The 20,683-nt window shown below is 36.7% G+C and overlaps 1 protein-coding gene and 1 long non-coding RNA gene across 3 annotated transcripts in view; both read right to left on the bottom strand.

Moving 5' to 3' along the window:
* Positions 1 to 20,683, bottom strand: part of PRKG1 (protein kinase cGMP-dependent 1) — a 1,237,939-nt gene that overhangs the window by 560,137 nt on the left and 657,119 nt on the right. The window lies entirely within an intron of this gene.
* Positions 12,266 to 20,676, bottom strand: LOC309604719. The gene is made up of 2 exons (XR_014231014.1): positions 15,400 to 20,676; positions 12,266 to 15,168 (listed from the first exon to the last, which is right to left on the bottom strand). It is a non-coding gene; the product is annotated as an uncharacterized lncRNA (long non-coding RNA).

Below are 20,683 nucleotides of genomic sequence, written 5' to 3' on the forward strand. Positions count from 1 at the left end.
GCAAGATATCTCAGGTAAGTAGTGGACTGGGTTATACAAACATAAATTCTCTGTTCAGAAAGGCATGTAAAATCCAGGTCAATTGTGATTTCACAGATTAAGTTCAGCCAAATGTGATCTCACATGAAGGAGAGTCAGAAAATCAGATAATAATTAGATACCAAGGACTTCAGCTATTGAACTTATAAGACATGGATTTTAAAATAACAATGTTTATAATGTTTACAGAAATAAAAGAAGTAACTCAAAGCCTGGTGAAAATATAAAATATAAAAAATATAAAATATAAAAAACTGCCAAAGAGATTTGAAGAAATATCAAAAAATTCTAGAAATAAAAAGTACAATAATTAAAATTATAAACTGAATGGATGGTTTAAAAAGCAGTTTAAATATGAGAGAGAACTTAGGAGACATGTAAGATTAGAGTGAGAAGGTCTAAAATACATTAAACTGGTGTTCCAAGAAGAGAGCACTGAGAGACTAAAGAGAGAACTTACTCTAATTGCTAAAGGCTAAGAATTTCCAGAACTGGTAAGACAGGATAACAAAAATTTTTCAAATGGGATCAATATAAGGAAATCCACACATAAAAATATATATCTTAGTGAGAATCCAAAAAAACAGACAGTTTTAAAGTAGCCACAAGGAAAAAGTTACAACAGTATACTAGGTTAAATATTCCCTCCCCCCACCCTCCCCAATACTCATGTCCTTCCTGGAACCTCAGAATGTGACCCTTTTTTGGAAATAGGATCTTTGCCACCACAATTCGTTAAGATGATATCATACTAGAGTAGGGAAGGCCCTAAATTCAATTTTACTGATGTCCTTATAAATGAGAAGAGAAAGAAACAGAAACATACAAAGGGCAGATGGCCATGAGACTGTGGAGGCAAAGACTGGAGTGATGGGTTTACAAGTCAAGGAATGCCAAGGGTTGCTGGCAACCACCAGAAACTAGGAGAGAGGCATGGAATAGGTCCTCTCCTAGAGACTTCAGAGGGAACATGGCCCTGCCAATACCTCGACCTTGGACTTCTAGACTCCAGGACTGTGAGAGAATATATTTCTGTTATTTTAAGCCACGCAATTTGTGATAATTTGCTCTGGCAGCTCTATGAATCTAATACAACCACCTACAAAATAACTGCAATTAGACTGCCATCCTAACAGTAGCTACAGAGCTGGATGACAGCGCCATCTTCATGTGCTAAATGAAATGGGCAATTGACTTAGAATTGTGTACCTGGCTTCTTTATTTAAGAATAAAAACAAAATAAATACATTTGTAGATTATAAAGCACAATATAGCATGAGCAGACTCCCACAAATTCAACTTCTAAAAATCCGCTTCAGGAAGAAGGTAAATTATCCTATAAAAAATCTCTGAGGTACAAGATAGAATGGTGAACAAATAAACAGGTTAATATGTAGGGAATATAAACAAACATTGATGGTGTAGAACAACGAAAATAGCACTAACTTGAGGGTAAAAAAATAAGATAGAACAAAAATTGATGGACATGATCAGAGTTTAAACTGTTTAGCATTATTCAGGAGTAGGGTAGAAATATTGATTGCTGAACTTTTGTTGATTTTAAAATGCATGTTACATTTTTAATGTTAATTATTTAAAAAATAGTAATAGAGTTATAAGGGATGAAACAGTTGAAAGAAATAATAGAATATTAACAATAAAAATAGGTATGAAATGAACATAACTAGAGAAAAAGCAGGGCCGATATAAATTTGAAAATAATACTGTAGAAATACTTCTAAATACACTGGTAATCACAGTAAGTATAAATGGATCAAACATATCAGTTAGAAGACAGATGGTCATAGTGAATTTAATAATATACCATATGATATTTCAAGTGATATACCTACAGTTCAAAGATACATTATCGTTGAAAATAAGGTAAAAGATATGCCAAGCAAATAATAATCATATACATAGATTTGTCAATATCAAAACATGGACTTGAAAAGAAGAAAGCAATAAAAGGGATGAACAGTGACTTCATAATGATAAAAGGGACAATTAATAAATAAGATATAGTAATACTAAACTCGTTTGTATCAAATAATATAGCCTTAAAATACGTAAAGCAAAAATCAAAACAATTATGTACAGAACTACCTCTAAACAACAGATTTTAAAATTATTCCTCAAAAACCAAAAGAATCAAGTAAGAAAAATATTTATAAGGATATAAAACTTTAAATAATGTGATTAATAAACTTTAATAGCCATAGATAGAACACTGCTCAGAAATTAGAGAATACTTACATTCTTTTAAAGCATGCATGCAAAATTTATGAAAACTGACAAATTCTAGGCTACAAATCAAGTCTCAATGAATTATGAAAAAATGATATCAACCATATTTTCTGACCACAATTTAATTGAAGATAAGTAATAAAAATTAACTGAAAAAAAGAAACATATATTTGGAAAATAAATTATATAACTCCTGGATCAATGAACTGAGTTTCCAAATTGATAAGTTAAAAATAGACAAATTAGATGCTGTTGTTAGACAGCAATTTCAACGTGCACACTAATGGTGCTAATTAACTGTTTCTAATTAACTGCTTCCCCCTAAAATTCGTTATTAAATCCATATGAGGAATTAATATTTACGTTTTTAATTTCAGTGGGAAAAAAAGAGTACATAGAACACAATTCAAGTTCTATTTGAAAAACACTGGGGTAGTGAATTATTGTATCAATATATAGTTGAGATTAAGTAAATATACATTTTCAGGTAAACCATGAAAAATGACACCTCCCAATAAACAATATAATTTTGAAGATAAATGACATGATGCATACATAAGCACTTCCTACTAAAGCTACCTTCAATTATTTTTGGAACAAAACAAAATAAATAAAATAGGTACTACAACTAACAGATCTACACAAATATCTTTATTTAAACATAATTTTGCTCAGTAATTTTAGTATCTATCGCTGATTCTAATCGGCAACAATTACTGTGGTTTGCCAAATTGTAATTTTTTTACTTCCACCCTTACTTTTACATTTATTAATTGGAATTCTACTGTAAGAAAGAGCTGTTCCTTTTGTCCTATTTATTGTTTATTCAATCATTTATTTGTATCAGTACGAACTCATGGGTATTTATTTGATGCTATGGGTAATAATTCATTATTTTCCTTATTTATTTTGTCACTCAGATTGTCCAAGATTTGGTCATTGGCAGCTCCTTCAAGTTGGCTTCTATGTTTTTTCATATTGCCACTGCCAATTTTAAAGCATTTCCTTACTTTCTAGTGGTAGGAGAGATCTCAGGCTCATCTTGTACTCTCTCTGCACCAGCACTGAATCAACCATTTCTCCAATGAGCCCTGGTTCCTTTTACTGGAGAACAGTACTGAGAAACCCAAATCTGGATACTAAATGTACTTGTCCCTATAACTCATCGTATCTTAAGAAGCAAAAATAAAATTGTATCCTTCTTTTCTATCTTCAGGGCCAGCTATAATGGAAGTGACTGCCATAATGGCTGTCAACATGCACAGAGTAGGATCCACCCAATTATAACTTTTGGTTGAATCCAGGGACTGTATTTGTGTCTGTGTTCTGTGCTCATCATGTAGGCCTGGAAACACTGGGCATTCTGTACTTGCCACTTGACTTGTTTTAACTAATCATGGAATTTTGATCTAGCTCACAGGTCTGTTTTTTTTTTTAAAATAAATTTATTTATTTATTTATTTTTGGCTGCATTGGGTCTTCGTTGCTGTGCACGGGCTTCTACTCTTTGTTGCAGTGCGCAGGCTTCTCACTGCGGTGGCTTCTCTTGTTGCGGAGCATGGGCTTTAGGTGTGCAGGCTTCAGTAGTTGTGGCACACGGGCTCAGTAGTTGTGGCTCATGGGCTCTAGAGCTCAGGCTCAGTAGTTGTGGCGCATGGGCTTAGTTGATCCGCGGCATGTGGGATCTTCCCGGGCCAGGGAAGTCCAGCTCACAGGTCATTTGTATGGAGCCAGAATATTACCTTCTATGCTTACAAAAATATGTATACCTAGGGGCTTCCCTGGTGGCACAGTGGTTAAGAAACCACCTGCCAATGCAGGGGACACGGGTTCGAGCCCTGGCCCAGGAAGATCCCACATGCCGCGGAGCAACTAAGCCCATGCGCCACAACTACTGAGCCTGAGCTCTAGAGCCCGCGAGCCACAACTACTGAGCCCACGTGCCACAACTAATGAAGCCCATGCGCCTAGAGCCCGTGCTCCGCAACAAGAGAAGCCACGAGAGTGAGAAGCCCACACACTGTGACGAAGAGTAGACCCCGCTCACCGCAACTAGAGAAAACCCATGCACAGCAATGAAAACCCAACACAGCCATAAATAAATAAATAAATTTATTTATTAAAAAAATATATATATATATACACCTAAATCCTAAACTCTAAAAAGTGGTACAAAATTTAGCAAAGAGACCCGTCCTTATTACTGTATGTAGTTCCTAATCCAGTCCTGAGTCAGAAGATAGAATGCCAATTTAGACTCATTAAGCTTCCTGACATACTTTAGCAGAGCATAAATAAGTTAGACTCTGAGTTGAAGTTTCCTGTGCCAGATTCTTGGCTCCAGCTCACTAACTGTAGGTCAAATGCTCTTCTCTTCCAATAGCTACAAGCAGGAAAATGGCAGCAGATTTGAAATTTAAATGACCTCAGGCAATGCACTGACCTAAATTTTCTGTCAGTGATTTAAGAGGCATTCAATGGCTCCAGGCAGGAACAAAAAGATAGCTGGAAAATTCTCCTCATGAATAATCTCAAGCAACTTCAGGACCACATTTTGTCTTCAGCTCTCTGCACATAACTCAGTAATGTTTTCATCTTGGGGAAATCAACAGGACCTCAGCACTGCGAACACAGTACTGAGCTCAAAATAGTCGGTGCTTAGGAAAAGACAGATGATGCCAGAGCCTGGAGTCTGAAAGATTTAGTAAACAGAAAATAGTACTTTGGAGATACATAGAAAAAGATAAGAAAATCTTAATAAATTTGAGAACCCCAGAAATATAAATAACACATGGATAGGAAGCCTAGATGAATAAGATCAATACTCAGAGGGATGCTAGGATGCTCAGTTAAAGTGTTTATGGTCTTGGAACCCTTAAAAATAAAAGGAAATCTGAGTACCAAAAACACTGTTTGTATAATGTTGAAATGCTACCCTCCTTTTTTTTTTCTCAGTAAAGAATTTTGTCTGTATCTAGATCAGCCATACAATCCTTAGTAATCATTATTTTATACTATTACAACACTCAAGTTAAAAATTCCAAGTTAGCATGCATAAAGCATTCTTAATTCTCAATAACAGAATAAAGGCTGTACATATCTCTTAAAAATAGTGTCTTCATGTTATTCTACTTTGGTGTCATTTTTTAAAAGGAACCATAGAGTAGATAATATATTTGAAATCTTTTCATAGACATTCCCAAGGAAAGTGTGTTTTACATCCTGCAGCAAAACAACTGGGTTTTTTTCATTCTTGGAAAATAAAATGCATCAATATGGTATATTGTAAATATTATATTGCTCTTAACAGTACATTGGTATATAATTAATTATACTTCGTGGTGTTTAGTTATTAGATATTATTTTTGCTGATAATAGAAATGAGTTTTCACGAGATCTCTACTCAACTGCATTTACCAATAGCTTTTAAAGAGCCAGCCAAGGAACCATGAACTCTGTGCCTGATGAAATAACTAAGCAATAACCGTATCTATCATGTGGGTGGATTTATGATATGAAATATTGTCCCAGCAAAGCACTGAACTAGCAGATATTTTACTTTGAGGGTAAGTATCATTTATAGTACCTTTTTCCACTGAATGCTTCTTTGAGGAAAAATAAAAGGTGATCTGTCCATAAAACAGCTATTGAGGAAGTTAAGCATAATGGAACAGGGAACAGGCGACTCATTTACATCAAACTTGTCTTGCAAGAATTCACTCACTATTGCTTTTCAAACCAACAGAGAATCTTAAAAAGGAGTCATTTCAAGTTAATTCCCAGCTAGTGTCATCTATTCTTTAAGTTTTCTTATATTCTTTCATATGTGTCAAAAGCTATCAAGTGGTCACTCAATAGGGCTGAGCTTGTGGTAGAAGGGGTCAAAGATTGATCTGATTTCTACTGATACCTACATCTAAGTAACAGGGATGGTGCCCTGCCAATGCTCGTCAGAATAAAGAGGAGCTAGGGTTTGAGGGACAGGACACAAGAAATGGATGCCACCATACTTCCGCCATAAGAAAATCTTACTATTATATGGTAAATAAAAGCATAAGAGCTTCACTAGTCAATTCCTTAATTTCCATTCAATTTTCAGTCTTCTAAAATTATGGATCATTTAACCTCACTTAAAGATTATTTACTCTTATTTTTTAATAATAAATATCTGTTATAATCACCGTTGCTCAGGACACTGCTGTCCCTTGTACCATAGACACACACACACACACACACACTCACACTCACTTGTAAATATCTCTAGCTTTCTCTACCTCTATTTATCTATCAATTGATAATTTTTTTCTCTTCTACCAAAACAGAAACTCCTTGAGGTCAAGGACAATGCATCTTATCCTCTTTAATATTCTCCTTAGACTAGAAATTAATACAATGTCTTTTACAGAGCAGGCATTGAAACACTGTATATGTATATATATATATATTTTTTTTTTTTTAAAGAAAGGAAGGAAGGGGGAGAGGAAGAAACAGAAGAAGGGAAGAGTAGAAAGAAAGAAAAACTGTTGAAATGATATTCCAAGAAATACAAAACTCACTTGCTAATCTCATTTCTCTTCATAACATGGGCATAAAATTTTTGACTAAAAATGTATGGTTAGGTGCAGAAGATAATCTTAGCCTACAAAAGAGAAAAAAAAAATTTAACACAACATGGGTGCCTTAAATAAAGTTTCTTTCATGGTTGGATAATGGTTCATTGATCATAAGGTCTTTAAATATTCAGATGATTAGGCAAGGAAATAAGATCAGATATGATCAGTAAAATGGCAATTCAGCACAATATAGATCTTTAAAAATTTTAATAACAATTATATTGGGTAAGGCAGTGTAAAATAACCTCAGGGCCAAATAATCAAATCATTTCATGCTGCAAATAAAATATCTTGTTACTTTAATTTTTATCTGTTAAAAAATTAACTTTTTAAAATTTATAAAACTTGCTTTAGATTTTCCTGTCATTTAGATTTTTAGTTGCTCAACCCATCTATATCTTCACATGATACAAATTAATTGTAACCTAAATAATGATTCAAGTTGTTACAGATGTGAATTTCATGGGATCTTCTTTTTTAGCTAATAATGAAAAGGGGAGAATTCACAGTCAGAAGTGGCAACGGGTTTGCATAGTAGAACATTTGTGGATGTGATCTCGCACATTGTGAGATCTGCATCACAACAATTTTCTGATCCCAACTATGGGCAGATTTTAAAAGTCAACAGATCAGGGACTTCCTGGTGGCACAGTGGTTAAGAATCCGCCTGCCAATTCAGGGGACACAGGTTTGAGCCCTGGTCTGGGAAGATCCCACATGCCGCGGAGCAACTAAGCCAGTGCGGTACAACTACTGAGCATGCGCTCTAGAGCCCGCGAGCCACAACTACTGCAGCCCGCGTGCCTGGAGCTCATACTCCGCAACAAGAGAAGCCACCGCAATGAGAAGCCCGTGCACTGCAATCAAGAGTAGCCCCTGCTCGCCACAACTAGAGAAAGCCCGCACGCAGCAACGAAGACCCAACGCAGCAGAATAAATAAATAAATTAATTTTTAAAAAAATCTGTGGATAGGAATAAATATATTCTTTAAAAAAAAAGAAGTCTACAGGTCAGAAGGCAGGGTTGATATACTCTTATAAAGCAAAAGAATCCATACTCAGCACTTGTCTTATTAAATGTTTGCTCAAATCACTGCAAAAGAAGATAATAGTTTACTTAACCTTCTTAATTATCTCCTTAAATAGGCATTACTTTCTTCATTTTTAAAAATCAAAGAATTGATGATCAGAAAGTTTAAGTACATACAGAGTTAGGATTTAAGTCAGTCTGCCTGGGTCCAATGCTCCTCCTAATTTTGAACCAAGACCCAGTTTTGAAAACTTTTTGAACCAAAACCCATTTTCAAAGAGGGTACTGCACTGACTCTCAGTTTCTAGATCTGTAAAATGGGAATGATAATACAAACTCCCAGGGTTGGACTAGCAGTTCAATAGAATAGCCATGAAAATGCTTTCAGCTCAGTGATTGATGATGGAGTAGGTGAACAATGAGAGTGTCTCCCTTTCTTCCCTTCCCTTCCCCCCTCCCTCCCTCCCTTCCTTTCTTCTTTTTTTACATTTACCAGTTTATTAAAGGATATGATAAAGGATACAGATGAGCATCCAGATGGAAGAGCTGCATAGGGCAAGGTATGTAGGAAGGGGCCCGGAGCTACCATGCCCTTTCCGGGCACACAACTCTCCCCAAGTCTCTACATGTTCACCAACCCAGGAGATCCGAAAGAGTATTTACTTCTAAAAGGTTAATCATTTTTTAAAGTTCTTGAGTATTTCAACTGGGCAGTAAGCAATCTAATGCCAATGTTAGGACAGTATCTTAAGGAAAAAGATTCCTCTGAAAGAACACAAATACTTATTTTCTAAAGAAAAATATTTCTATTTTGAAAATTTGGCTCTACAAACTAATTCACGAATTGATGTCATACAACAGAAAGAAACAATAATTAATTTGACTTAGTCTCCTAGATAATGTTATTGTTTCAGGTTTTCCCACGGTATTGATGATACCTTGTTGAACTGTGTATTTTGTCAAATTGAATTAAATATATTCCTTAGCAATCTTGAAATTATTCTGCTTTAATTTCATAATATACTTCACTTAAAGAGAAAGAAAATATAAATTATGTGCCAGCAAAATAAACCCACCAGGTTGCTTATCTCAAAAATATTAACAATAATATTTCTTGGCATTTAAATTCACAAAAAATTTAGGGAGGCAAAACTAAAGAAAAACAAAGGACCAAAACAAAGAATTAATTTTCGACTAAATATATTTTCAAACTTTTTAAAAAAACTGTACAAGAAGTGATAACTTATTAGAGATCTAATAACTTTCCTTAACACTTCTACAGTTTTGAATAGTGCTTTACCTAGAGAGGGAGAAGCATACCAAAAAGGTTTTCGTTTTTTTTTTTTTTTTAATTAATTAATTTAAAATTTTTCGCTGCATTGGGTCTTCGTTGCTGCAGCGAGCTCTCTCTAGTTACGGTGAGCGGGGGCCACTCTTCGCCGCGGTGTGTGGGCTTCCCACTGCAGCGGCCTCTCCTGCTGTGGAGCACGGGCTCTAGGTGCGCGGGCCTCAGTAGTTGTGACATGTGGGCTCAGTAGTTGTGGCACGCGGGCTCCAGAGTGCAGGCTCAGTAGTTGTGGAGCATGGGCTTAGTTACTCTGCGGCATGTGGGATCTTCCTGGACCAGGGTTTGAGCCCATGTCCCCTGCGCTGGCAGGTGGATTCCTAAGCACTGCACCACCAGGGAAGTCCCCAAAAAGGTTTTCTAAACAGCTTTAGGGTAGACATGAAATTGAATAAAAGCTATATATATATATATATATATATATATATTTTTTTTTTTTTTTTCCTCTGAAGCTGTCATCTTCATCATAAAGATAGAGATAGAAGTAAGCTCCGACGTGAAAGCCTTATGTGAAATGTGCAGAACAGGAAACTGGCCTTTGGTGGGTTCCTTCACAGTTTCTTGTCACAGCCATGGCATCCATGCTATTCCACAAGCTGAAAACATCTGCACTGTCTTTGATTCTTCCTGCTCTTCTGGTTCAGTTTTCATCATTGCATACCTCTCCTGTTGCCATAAGTTCTACCTGTTAAAATCCGTCATCTATAAACGAAATCTAACCATGCCACTTTGCCACTTCACAAACATTTGATAGTTGCTTGTGTTCCATAGATTAAAAACCAAACTTCCTAGTAGACCCTACAAAGTCTTCCACAAGCCAGACCCAACTTACTCTTCTACTGCACTCCACACTCCACCCAACAGACTCCATTCTTACTGTCCCTAGATATTACCAACCCCAAAAGAACCTTGTGTCTACCTTTGAACTTGCTGGAATGCTCTTTCCCCATGTTCACCTTCTTTCTAGGCTCAATTAAAATATTCCTACTTCTGAAGTTTTCCTTGATAGCCCAGTAAGAGCTTATGGCCTCCTCTATTTGCTTGTTTTTTACTCATTCATTGATTGTACTTTTTATAATCTGACCATACAACATAATACTTGTACACAAGTAAAGTGAGTTGAGAAACCGTCTTTCCCAACTATTATATATGTCCCCAAGGCCCGGCACAGTAACTGGCACACAGTCTATATTCCACATGTGTTTAATGATTAGCATCTTAAACCACCATAAGATTGAATCTTACACCACATTTGTGTTTCAGATTATGTAGCACATAATTTTCTGTGTGTGTGTTCACTGTTCATAAAGGAGAAATGGAATATACCATGAAATCGTTTGAAGGGTTATTTTAAAATTTTTATTGTTATCCTTAAGAATAAAGACATAGAAGAACATTTCCACATAACTCATAATGACCAGTTCCTGTCTTTTTACGCTCTTATCTACACAAATAAATACTTGTCTAGATCAACCAGTATTAAAAGGTCAACTTCAACTTTTAAGTACACAAGTAAAATAGGGGGTTTCACTGGATTAACTGGTTAATTTAATCAAGATAATGAAACCTCCTGAAAGCATTGGTTTTGGATCAGCTATATACGTAGGGGAAATAACTGTTGCATTACCATCCATCCACTCATCTTGCCATCCATCCTTGTGTTATTTACTGAGTGCCAATTATGTTCCAGACATTAACCTGATTATAGAAATACAAAGTTGAACATGTGGTCCCATATATCTGGGCTTTTCTTTATACATGGGAGCACTCAGTTTGCTAAATCAACCAAACACTTTTTGGAAGAAAACATTCTAACAGCAACAACAATAACAACATCTTTGCTCACAGAATGAAACGAACTCATTTGAATCCTAATATGCTGTTGATATTCCAATTAAAAACATTTACGTTTTCTTGAATCCAAATAAAAAAAGGACTATATCAACAGCAAAAGTGAGCAAATAACATTTGCAACAGCCATGAGAGATGTCCTAATAATTAAACAAATACTTTGCAATCACAGAAGTTGTGAAGCATTGCAAGAATGGCGTGCCTCTCTTTTCAGCCACTGTCAGCCATAGCACGCATCACCAACTGGACCATAGGCATAAAGGTGTTCAATTAAGCAGCTTAAGAAGGATCATTTTTCATTTCTAGCTGTGAATCTACATAACAAAGTTTTTCAATAATAAAGCTGCAGAATTGTTCTAAACGTATTCTGAAGTTGCTGTATGATTAGAGTTAAGATCATTCAAACTGGGGTATCAAGGACAGAATAATGATGAGGGGGATACATTTACTATAAGTGATTCATAATTAGTCTGAAAAACTCCTGCAACTACTGCTTGGATAATGTTCAATCTTTTAAATACACCATGATAACCTTCATGTCTGTGCTGTCTTTTCACTGCCCCAAAGTAATCTAAACTCACTTCATGGTGCATTATTTTTTTTTATTTAATTTTTATTTTCTATTGGAGTACAGTTGATTTACAATGTTGTGTTTCAGGTGTACGGCAGAGTGATTCAGTTATACATACACATATATCCATTCTTTTTCAGGTTCTTTTTCCATATAGGTTATTAAAGAATACTGAGTAGAGTTCCCTGTGCTATACAGTAGGTCCTTGTTGATTACCTATTTTACATATAGTAGTATATATATGCTAATCCCAAACTCCTAATTTATCTCTCCCTTCACCTTTCCCCTTTGGTAACCATACATTTGTTTTCTATGTCTGTGAGTCTGTTTCTGTTTTGTAAATAAGTTCATTTGCATCTTTTTCTTTTTAAGATTCCACATATAAGTGATATCATATGATATTTGTCTTTCTCTGACTTACTTCATTCAGTATGGCAATCTCTAGGTCCATCCATGTTGCTGCAAATGGCATTATTTTATTCTTTTCTTATGGCTGAGTAATATTCCATTGTATATATGTACCACATCTTTATCCACTCATCTGTTGATGCATTATTAACCCTTCCACGTTCATTTTTTTTTTTTTTAACACCTCTCTCCCGAGATCACTCAGTTTACCAATGGGCTACAAAGAATGATGATGACGATGGTAATGATGATGATGGAGGTGGTGGTGAAGGTGATGATAATGATAGTTGTTATTATTCAGTTATAATTCTGACAATGACGAATCTTTTTTTTTTTATTTTTGGCTGCGTTGGGTCTTTGTTGATGCACGTGTGCGGGCTTTCTCTAGTTGCAGAGAGGTGGGGCTACTCTTCGTTGCGGTGCACAAGCTTCTCATTGAGGTGGCTTCTCTTGTTGCAGAGCATGGGCTCTAGGCACGCAGGCTCAGTAGTTGTGGCTCGTGGGCTCTAGAGCACAGGCTTGGTAGTTGTGGAGCATGGGCTTAGCTACTCCATGGTATATGGGATCTTCCTCGACCAGGGCTCGAACCCGTGTCCCCTGCATTGGCAGGTGGATTCTTAACCACTGCGCCACCAGGGAAGCCCCACGAATCTTAATTCTAACTCTTCTCTTCAACTTTGCTGTGTCATTTCTTACTGCTGTCTTCTTGATCCCAGAAACCTTCTCCATTGATTATTTTTTCAACATTGCCTCTTCCGGGATTTCCTTGAGAACTTCTGTGTCTCTTCTTTCTGCAGCTGTTTTTCAGAGACTCTATTATTAGTTCTCCAGAGCAGTACATTTCAAACTTTAACGTACACATGAATCGTCTGGGGACCTTACTGAAATTGCGTATTCTGATCCAGTAGGTCTGGAGTGAGGTCTGGGATGCTGCATTCTAACTAGCTCTCAGATGAAGATGATGACGACGATGCTGACGCACAGATCTCACAGTGGAGAGCAAGACTCTGTTACGTGCTCTTTAATGCGATAGCTACCAGACACTCGAGGCTACTGAACACTTGAAATGTGGCTAGTCCTAACTGATATATGATCTCTGTATAAAATACTCACCAGAATTCAAAGATCCTGGTATGAAGAAAAAGAATGTAAAATATCTCGTTCATATTTTTATATTGATTACATGTTGAAATGATAATAGTTCAGATATGTTGGATTAAATAAAGTATATTATAAAAATTTCACGTTTATTTTTACCTTTTTCAGTGTTCATGATAAAAAATTTAAAATTGCATATGTGGCTCACATTATTTCTATTGGTCAGTGCTGCTCTAGTCAAAGGCCAATATTCCAGGGACTTCCCTGGTAAAGCAGTGGTCAAGAATCTGCCTGCCAATGCAGGGGACACGGGTTCGAGCCCTGATCTGGGAAGATCCCACGTGCCCCAGTGCAATTAAGCCCGTGAGCCACAACTACCGAGCCTGCGCTCTAGAGCTCACAAGCCGCAGCTACTGAGCCCATGTGCCACAACTACTGAAGCCTGCATGCCTAGAGCCCGTCCTCCGCAACAAGAGAAGCCACCACAATGAGAAGCCCGCGCACCGCAACAAAGAGTAGACCCCCACTTGCCACAACTAGAGAAAGCCCACGCACAGCAAAGAAGACCCAACACAGCCAAAAATAAATAAATAAATAAATAAATTTATAAAAAAACAACAAAGGCCAATATTCCAAAAGTCAATGAAGCTTAGAATTCAGGGTCTCTCACTTAACTGGCTCCTTCCAAGGCCTGTGAAGGGCTTTAGCAGGTTTGCATTTGTAATTGTGCATTCTTTTCCTTAAACAGCATACTTCAAATTGCATAGGCTTCAAGCTTCAAAAACCTGAATCAGCTTTGTTGACTGCACGTGAAATAATTTACTGCTAGGGTTTCAACTCCTGATACCGTGCAGAGAGCTAGCTATACCCATATCCCTAAATTTTCCCTGCCCTTCAGCCTTATATTCCCAACTGCCTGAGTCATCCCATTTTAGTCATCACATCATCATAACCCTTTATTCTGCCTGACAACAATTATTCTTATTTGTGGTAAATTATTAATCTCCTTGGGTATTTGTTCATGCTGTTCTCCCAGCCAGACGGCTCAACTCCTCCAGGCCTAGAGAAACCATACTTATACTCTGAAGGCAACTTCAAGACTCATCTCTAAAACGCATCTATTTCAGATCACAATGATCACTCCTGCAGTACATCTGTGTAAACTGTCATTCTTTTTTAACGGGAATATTGTCATTTTAGGGCTTCTCTATGCTTATTCTTCACTGCATTTCACCCCCAGCCTTCAAACGCAACTATTTTCCAGTACTTTGAAGAATATTTAAATTATACAACGAGCACACTTATAAAACAAGCACTTTTACCCCGTGCTTTACTGAGAACTTTAACAGAAAACAACATAAAATGGCCAAATCGAATGCAAAGTGGACAGACTTCATAATAGATGTGGAGGATTCCCTGGTGGTCTCATTCTGAAAAACCTATTGCCCACTGTTGCTTTACGCATTTGTCCAAGAGTGCATGGAAGATAGAGGACACCTGCTTCCGGTACTGAACTCTTGGTTCCCTATGGCTGGATGGAGTCTCCACTCTGCCCAGTCCCATCATCTGCTCTCCATGTGCCAACAGGTACTCTCTGCCAACACTGGCTCTGTCTCTCTGGCTCCTCGGGCTGTGCTATCTTCCCTTCCTACGTTTTGGGAAACCATAGACCTTGCAGTAGTTACTGCTCACATAGCCTGCTCACCACCAATCGCACAAAGTAACAAACACAGATCGTGCCCACTGGAACACGACTTCTGAGACTTGTTTTGTTCTCCAGGATATTCTCATCATTATCTTAAATGAATACTGAAAGGGAAACCATAATATTTTAGCTGGTAGCCTCGAGCTCTTCAATTTTTCTGCATCAGAGAATCACTTTGTGTCATTGTACCTTCCAAGGATCCTATTACCCATTTATTTTTTCATGCCCCACTGTCTATTATATTTAATTGACTTTCAAAACCTTAATTTTTTTTTTATATATATATTTATTTATTTATTCGGTTGTGCTGAGTCTTAGTTGCAGCAGGTGGGCTCCTTAGTTGTAGCTTGCTGGCTCCTTAGTTGCGGCATGTGAACTCTTAGTTGCGGTGTGCATGTGGGATCTAGTTCCCTGACCAGGGATCAAACCCGGGCCTCCTGCATTGGGAGCGCGGAGTCTTATCCACTGCGCCACCAGGGAAGTCCCCAAAACCTTAATTTTTAAAGCAGTTTTTTCTTATATTAGTGTTCTTTCTCAACAGATATAGGCTTAAGAAAGATAGAGTCATAGTTTGCATACATTTGAATCTGAAGAGGTGAATTCTGTAAAGAACTTTACTACCTTAGTATCTGATGACCTACATTCAAATGTTGACTCTGCCGCCTGCAAACTATTTGATCTAGGATGAACGCTTAATCACTTTTACATCCATTTTCCCAACTGTAAACTGAGCACAAATATAAAACTACCTCACAGGGTTTTTGTGAGGAGCAAATAAATCAGTGCATAGAAAGTGTCCAGCACAATGCCTCATATTTAATAAGCATTTGATAAATATTTGTTTCAGTTATATTTAGTAATAATGAAAGCACCTAGCAGAGGCCTGGAATATAAAAAGAATTCAGTAAGTGATTGATTGACCAGACTGAACTTTCCACAGCTGAGTACACTGGTACACTGGTTTCCATCATCAACTCAAGTTCTTACTACATGCAAATTTTGCACTATACACACGTGGCACGATATACACAAATTCCATATCTACTCAATCACCAACTTAGTCATTCACCACAGGAACATCTACCAGGCAAGAATATATAACTCTAATATGTATCTTCAAAACTGATTCTCTGGACTATTCTTAATCTTTCCTAATTTTTCCTAAAAAGAACATATAAAAATAATCAATTAAAGCAAGAATATAATTTTCTAAACCAATTTAGAAAATTTGGTTTACTACAAATTGCCCTTGGAGTATGAGACATATGGAGAAGGACAAGCTCTTGTTGAGTAGGTCAGCTCCTTTGCTACAGCAAGAGATAAGTGTGCATTTCAGCCAGCTATGCCCTAGAATAAGAAGCCATCAACATGATTTAAACTTACGTTTTGGGGTAAGACTTCAAAAGAACCTGAGTATATTCACATATGTAAAGGACAAGGAGATATCAAGGAAAAGGGGCATGCAAATATCCTGTCATGTTATCACTGCTCTATTATCTAAGATGAAAGACCACAACAAAGATAAAAAGCAACATACACACACCTCTCAACTATCAAGGACGGTAGATGAGAAAGCCTTTGTAGGAAACACACATTACAGTTTTACTACTAAAGTCAAACTCAAAGGTAACAGAGAGCGCACATGAAGCAAATACAAAACACCTGCCAGAAGATCAAAATAAGATTTAACCTGAGGAATTCAAAAGCTTCTGTCTGTGGGTATTGAGAAAGTCATTTGTGCCAACAGTTTATCTCTGATAGATTTGAATGCTTATGTGTAAAGAAGAAAACATGATAAATGGGCTCCCCAGGCACTAATCCCTTTTGATGTACTTCAGTCCCATTTGTCTAGAAGCCTGAGATGTTTTCTGATTGAGGGAAGTCAATCTTGTTTCTAGCAAAGGAGGCACCTGGGCGACCTGGCAATTAATGGAAAAGGAGTACACATTTCCAGTAGTACCTTAAAATAGATTATTCTCACCTTTTTTGAAGTTATGCAATCTATGTCCTGGATGTAGAGCAGGGAAAGACACAAAGCGTTCTTCTGTTCATTTACAGCACCATGGATGGTCCTTATGAAATTTCAGGACTCAGGATGGTGAGAATAGACGGCGGTCATCAAGACCAGGGAGAATTTCTGATTCTATCCCCTTAACCTGCTCTGATTAGTTGCTTCTCTTATTTTAGTTCGAGCTAATTTTAGAAGATGGGAGGAAGGAGTGAAATACTGGAAGAAGATATGGGAAGGCACATCAGTAGGATATAGTATATGGGGATGGACCAAAACCCACTAGCTCTGTGAACTAATCATGCTCATTAGTTTTAAGTTGGAAGGTTTTCCAAGAGAACACCATGAAATCTCCCAGAAGTGGAAGACCTATATCACACTTAACAGAGAGTGCCTTTTTTCTGTAAGAAAAGATGTTTACCTTGTATACATGGAATTATTTTAAAAAAATGATTGAGTGCTCTGTTATTTTTAGTTTAATCCCTCCTCAGAGTGAACTGTCACAAATTTCCCTAAAATTCTGTATCATTATTGAGTCCTCCTCATATTCAGAAAATGAACAAATACTTAAGTATTTCTGTTTTGTTTAATATTTTACATGCAAAACATCTGTTTGTTCTTTTTGTTTTTCCTCTTTTTTATCTTGTTTTATTTTTTCCCCAGCCTTTATGGAGATGTATATCAGGTGGGGCAGAAGCCAATGGGGCAGAAGTTGTTTTCCCAGAAACTGGAAGATGACCATCTTTCACTCTGTCCATTGGTGCGCTTGTCACTTAACTCCTCATGTTACAGCAGACTATAAGGATCTCTGAATAATTTTTCATTTGGTTGTCTGCTCTAGAATAGTAAAGATTTGGGGCAGCTTGGGGCTATCTTAAGAATCAGGCTTTTTGGTGCAGTTCTTAGAAATTGCAGCTGAGAAACATGACCTATTTCACCCAATAATTGCTGTTTTCCCTACCCCCTCAGAAAAAAAAAAAAAGTCCTTCATTAGAGCAATGTTGAAAATGTACTAATTTCCATAAAACCAGGCCAATTAAATTGAATGAGACCCTAAGGTCTAGTAGTTTCCATGTTTGGTTTTTTTTCTTAAACCAAATTATATTGATGTTAGCGATGATAAGAATATTATTAATGAATGCAGTAAATGTAAGCAATTATTCTGTACCAGTTACTATGATAAGTCTCAATACATATTTTCTCAGTTATTTTTCATTACAAACTGACATATATTCAGGTATTATTATTATTACCCACGCAGTACTTTTTACACTTTATTTTCACTACAACTTGATGTACACACAGGTGTACTATTATTCCAATCTTACTGATGAAGAAACTGAGGAGCAAGTCCCAGGTCATAAAGATAGTAAGGAATGGTGGAACTAGAATTTGAAACCATAGTCTGAATCTAGCGTCAGTTCTTATAATCATTATCTAGTATTGCCTCTCAAACAAAACGTTACCCAGAACTCCCTTATATAAAAATGCCTAAAGCAGACTTCTCAGCTGGAAGCAATATTGGGATATTTTAAGCTCTGTTCATTTTGCCTCCGCCTTGCTTCAGCTACAACTCTGTCCCTTACGCTTTCCCTGAATTTTTTAGATTCCGCAAAACAGAGTCTGAAAATCACCAATGTAATGTGAACCTCATTTTATACTAACATTCAAATTACAGTAAATCAAGGATCAGCAAACCATAGCCTTTATGCCAAATACTGCTGTTATTTTTGTAAATAAAGTTTTATTGAAACACAGCCATGCCCATTCATTTAGGTATTGTCTAAGGCCACTTTCTCCCTACAAGATACTGTTGAATATGTGTGACACCACCATTTGGCCTGCAAAGCCTAAAACATGTAGTATCTTGTCCTTTATAAAAAAACTTTGACAACCTCTGGAATACATTTTAACTACAGTTAAAATATATCCATTTGAGGTTAAATATACTCGGTTAGCAACTTGAGGAAAATGTTGAATGATATATTTTCAATATAAATTGATAATATAATTGTACATTCCAAATGGCAATATTTCTCCTATAAATGGTCCACATATTACATTTGGTTGATATGTTTCTTGAGTTCTTAAGTATCTTTAAATAAGTTCCTCACCTCTTTCTTTTAAATCATTTTAATAATAAACTTTATTTTTGGAAGAAAAAAATACAAAGATAGCACAGAGAGCTTCCATATACCCACTGGGAAAACCGAGTTTCCCCTATTATTAACATCCTACATTACTATAGTATATTTGTTATAGTTACTGATACATTACTTTTTAAAAAAATTTTATTTTATTTATTATTTTATACAGCAGGTTCTTATTAGTCATCAATTTTATACACATCAGTGTATACATGTCAATCCCAATCTCCCAATTCAGCACACCACCATCCCCACCCCCTCATAGCTTTCCCCACCTTGGTGTCCATACATTTGTTCTCTACATCTGTGTCTCAATTTCTGCCCTGTAAACTGGTTCATCTGTACCATTTTTCTAGGTTCCACATACATGCGTTAATATACAATATTTGTTTTTCTCTTTCTTACTTACTTCACTCTGTATGACAGTCTCTAGATCCATCCACGTCCCAACAAATGACTCAATTTTGTTCCTTTTTATGGCTGAGTAATATTCCATTGTATATATGTGGCATATCTTCTTCATCCATTCGTCTGTCGATGGGCATTTAGGTTGCTTCCATGACCTGGCCATTGTAAATAGTGCTGCAGTGAACATTGGGGTGCATATGTCTTTTTGAATTATGGTTTTCTCTGGGTATATGCCCAGTAGCGGGATTGCTGGATCATATGGTAATTCTATTTTTAGATTTTTAAGGAACCTCCATACTGTTCTCCATAGTGGTTGTATCCATTTACATTCCCACCAACAGTGCAAGAGGGTTCCCTTTTCTCCACACCCTCTCCAGCATTTGTTGTTTGTACATTTTCTGATGATGCCTATTCTAACTGGTGTGAGGTGATACCTCATTGTAGTTTTGATTTGCATTTCTCTAATAATTAGTGATGTTGAGCAGCTTTTCATGTGCTTCTTGACCATCTGTATATCTTCTTTGGAGAAGTGTCTATTTAGGTCTTCTGCCCATTTTTGGATTGGGTTGTTTGTTTCTTTAATATTGAGCTGCATGAGCTGTTTATATATTTTGGAGATTAATCCTTTGTCCATCGATTCGTTTGCAAATATTTTCTCCCATTCTGAGGGTTGACTTTTTGTCTTGTTTATGGTTTCCTTTGCTGTACAAAAGCTTTGAAGTTTCATTAGGTCTCATTTGTTTATTTTTGTTTTTATTTCCATTACTCTAGGAGGTGGATCAAAAAAGATCTTGCTGTGATTTATGTCAAAGAGAGTTCTTCCTATGTTTTCCTCTAAGAGTTTTATAGTGTCCGGTCTTACATTTAGGTCTCGAATCCGTTTTAAGTTTATTTTTGTGTATGGTGTTAGGGAGTGTTCTAATTTCATTCTTTTACATGTAGCTGTCCAGTTTTCCCAGCACCACTTATTGAAGAGACTGTCTTTTCTCCATTGTATATCATTGCCTCTTTTGTCATACATTAGTTGACCATAGGTGCGTGGGTTTATCTCTGGGCTTTCTATCTTGTTCCATTCATCTATGTTTCTGTTTTTGTGCAAGTACCATATTGTCTTGATTACCATAGCTTGGGAGTATAGTCTGAAGTCAGGGAGTCTGATTCCTCCAGCTCCATTTTTCTCCCTCAAGACTGCTTTGGATATTCGGGGTCTTCG

This window comes from Balaenoptera borealis (assembly GCF_965194805.1).
Source record: "Balaenoptera borealis genome assembly, chromosome: 10".
NCBI lineage: Eukaryota > Metazoa > Chordata > Mammalia > Artiodactyla > Balaenopteridae > Balaenoptera > Balaenoptera borealis.